The following is a 4,380-nucleotide window of genomic DNA, read 5'->3' as shown; positions in this document are numbered from 1 at the left end:
CATTATAAATAGATGAGCTTCATAATTTTGTTTCATTTTATTATCTTACTAACAAGATATTAAGAAAAAAATAACAAGCAAAGTTTAAAGAATTATGTTTTTATGTCTTTTTAAGTTGTTTATTGAGTTTCGGAGGTGAACTAGCCTTGGGCTAAAAACCTCTTTAATAAAGATTATAATAATAATAATAATTGTTTATTGAGAAAATTATGTCTCCGGCACTTATCATTCTTGCCGCTGTTATGTTAAGTTTGTTATCGGCCCCAATCTGGAGTCCTAGAACAATGTTCTATTCGAAACAATTCCTGGATGTTATTTTTTCAACACGTTGTTCTCTAGCAGTATTGACTTCTATGCTTCGGTTTATTTAACGAACGGTGAAGATAACTCCGATAACATTTTGTTGTTTCAGCAGAATTTGAAAAAAAATGGGGCACGATTTCACCGCAACGCGTTTCAAATGATGAAATCTTTTGATGTCATCCTTTTGATGGGAACTCAGTAAGATTTTGGGAATACTGAAAGCTCGGTAGTTGATTTTACTGACTTTTGGTTCAGCATCAGTAAATAATACTTGTTATTGAAATCTCGGTACTCAACTCAGAATTACTGGTACAGTGATTCATAATAAAATATCACAAGAATTCAGTAATTTCTATTGCAACAGCTGATTTTTTCGGTAATTGTTATGGTTTACGGTTCAAAACCGTATTAAAATACCGAACGAGAGAATCGAGAATAAGTGTGACTTCGCCAAAATATCATGACATTTAAAACATATTTTCAATGGCAGATTTTCGACGATTATAGTTACGCCTTCGTATTAAATTGATCGATGATTTTGATGCTGGCATCAGAAACATGGCCGCTTCACAAACCCCTGGAAAAAGACATTGGATTCCGAAAAGTTCGCCCTTAACAAAAAGGCGTTTTTTTTTGTCAATTTTATTGACATTTTCGGCATTTTTTCTGAATATCTTTCATAAACATGGAGGCGACCTTGACAAAATGTTAATGAAATGGGTTTTTACACGAAAACATTGAAAATCTCGGTTGATTTTGTTTTCTGTTAGAAGACAATATCCCCACAGACAAACAGACGTAACACTAGAGAAATTATCATCGACCATGACTTCAACGATCAATTTGAATTTGATTGATTGTACGTTTCACAACTAGAGACGCTAGCGCCGTAATTCTTCGAGTTTGACATTTCACTCCAGCGCCTTCTGGTGACAATGTCATACGCAGAGATGCCAGATTTGAAGACATGTCTTCAATTTGAAGACATTTGAATCTCTGTGAAGACATTTATTTCGTGAAGACATTTTGAAGACTTTTCAAAATATTTGAAGACTTACATACTTATTTGAAGACACTTGAAGACAATCAATAAGGCAGCGAATAGAAAATACAATTACTTACTGCAACCTCTATATATAAATCAGATATATGAATATTACAAAATTTATAATAGTCTTTGTCTCGGGCTTAGAATCTCAAACATAAAATATATTCACACTAGCCGGTTGATGACTGCAACGCATTTTAAACCCTCATACGCACTTAACTTTGAGCTGTGCGCTGGTGAAAAAATTCCCGATGGCAGCATTTGATTGAATTTTTCTTGGCGGCGGCGGCGTGTCTGTAAAAAGGTATTTCGATCATTACATCGGAACGCAATAACCTACCTAATTCTCGGCAAACATAGACTGAATTCTTCTATGACTAGATTTAATCTATTCAACCGTTGAGTTAGAATTAGTTATTTTTCTCAATTCCTTCTGAATGGCATATGCATACCATCATCCCACATTCCTCTAAATATCCGTCGGGTAACACTTTGAATTTCCCGTGGATTTTTAAAAGACTTTTCAGTGAAAATTTAAAAGATTTTTTTAAGGAGAATTTCCGATGAGGAATTTCTTGTCTAAATTTAAGAGAATTGAAATTGAAAATTCAGTTAAAATTATCGTGGAAACATATAATAATTTCCGTTAAGAAGAAATAAAGGAAATACTCCAAATATTAAACCGGAAATTCTTCTTAATTTCCACAAGTTCTACTGAGCTCCCACAAAAAATCCCTTTTAATTTCCACAAGAAATTTGCCTCAATTAATTCCCATATAGAAAATTCTTACGAATGTCGACAAGAAATTGAAATTGTTTGGTTTGGTGTGAAATCAATATTTCTCAGATATTCCATGGTAAATTATTGCAGGAAAATGTTTTTAAAAGAAATCCGGAAATTTCTGCAGCAATATCTCAAGAAGCTCCTCCAAGAATTCATCCAGAGCTACTTCCAAGAATTCCTCCGGAAGTGTTTTAGAAATTTCAACAGGAATTCCACCGGAAATTTCTTCAGTAATTCCTTAGGAATATCCTTCAGAAATTTCTCCAGAAAATTCCTCCGGAATTTATCCTGAAGTTCCTATAGGAATTCCTTCTTAAGTTTCCCCAAGAATTCCTTCTGCAAATCCTCCAGCAATTCCTCCGGAAGTTCCTTCAGAAATTTCTCCAGAAGTTTCTTCAGTAAATCCTTTGGGTGTTCCAACAGGAATTCTTTGGGAAATTCGTCTGAATGTTTTTTCAAGTATTTCACGGTAAATTTTGAATCCTTACAGGGTATTCTTTATAAATAAATTTGAAAGAATTCCACATTCCACAGTTAAAAAATCCGGTGAAATTTTAACCATACTCCGTATAAAATCCAGGGGAAACTCGTTATACACTACCTCGTGAAAATTTTATAGAATATTCTCTTGAATTCTATTAATTTGAATGTTAAAAAAAATAAACATTATTCCACATCAATAAAACAAGGACATGATTGAATTTACAAACCTATTGGGTTTTGAAATTTCTCGCTGATAATCATAATTTTTATATTGAAGACATTTGAAGACATATTTAAACGACTGCGAAGACATTTGAAAATATTCTCTGGCATCCCTGGTCATACGAATCATTGTTTCGTGTAACATGCTCGCAAGATGGTGGTACAGGAGTTGAGCGATGGATTTTTCAGATTGTTTGTCTGTTTGTCTGTGATATCCGATTTATAAGGGTTTCCTTATGAAATTTCGTTTCTTATAAAAACCTTTTAAGATAAAATATTTAAAAACACGGTATTTCCTCAACAGGGAACATGTATTATATTGATAACACACTTTGGCTTCAAAGTAAAGATACGATCCATAAAATTGTGTATATAACATAAAAAATTTCAGTACCGATCCTCGAATTGATCAATATTAACGGCCATCTTAGGTACCGCACAAACCTTGTCCGTAATCATCGGAAAATGAACAGAATAGATTTTTTGGTAATACTACAACACATCTCAAGCCCTTCAGGTGATTATACAATCAAGCCAAGTGGTAAATTTCAAATTCACCACACGGTTTTCTACTCCTATTATCAAAAGATCAAATCTAGCGTAGTAAATTTCGTACAATGCTAAAATTAAAGTCGATTGTTTAGCATAAGTAAACAAAGGATCTACTGATGTTTCATCCCCATGGGTTTTCTCAATTCGTGCTCTTGAAAAATCACTAGAAAAAGCACGTGGTTACCAAGATGGCCGATTTGTGGCTTTGTTATATAACCACCTTCGATATATTGATACTACAACTGAAACGTTAATACAAAAACAAAAACGTGATTAATGATACCATAAATACATATGTTCTGCTAGCGCCTGCTCTTTTTTGAAACCCAAACTCTATTTAGAATGTTTGCGGCATGATAATATACTATATATATGACATCACAAAGGAATATGTAACTGTTGTGGCGTTCCAGAAAGTGATCAAAACAGCACGAGGCACCACCAGTGCGTGGAATCTCAAAAATCCTAATATTGGATGGTAAAACGAATGAAAATGATGTACAGAACGGAACTGCACCGAACGAACAGAAAAAAAAAGTTATCCTAAAAAAATGGGGTGTACCAATTAATGTGGGACAGAGTGTAGCAACACAATCGCATACATGAGCTCTTAATCGATTACCTGGGGTACTAATTCAGACAAAGCTGGTTAATGGCCATATGGAAGATGCATAAATGATAAAAGGTGAAATATACTGAGCACAAACTGAAAACCTGATAGATATTTGGGTAACAGTCACGTTGAAGCTTACCCTGGTAGAAAAAAAGCATTACATAACTGATAAAATAACTAAAATAATAGCAGAAATTGTTCGGGCGAATAGCTAAAAAAAATAACTGATTTTGCCATTAGGTATAAGAGCAAACCAAAAGCAATTTTTTTTGACGAAAAGGAAATATCAAAATCAGTTATTATTGATATGTTTTGTAATTCTAATAATAACTAAAATAACTTGAAAATGCAAATGATAAATGAATAAGTTTGGTA

The sequence above is a fragment of the Armigeres subalbatus genome, chromosome 2 (assembly GCF_024139115.2).
Source record: "Armigeres subalbatus isolate Guangzhou_Male chromosome 2, GZ_Asu_2, whole genome shotgun sequence".
Taxonomy (NCBI): domain Eukaryota; kingdom Metazoa; phylum Arthropoda; class Insecta; order Diptera; family Culicidae; genus Armigeres; species Armigeres subalbatus.
The sequence above is the reverse complement of the archived record's forward strand: the minus strand, read 5'-3'. Positions refer to the sequence as shown.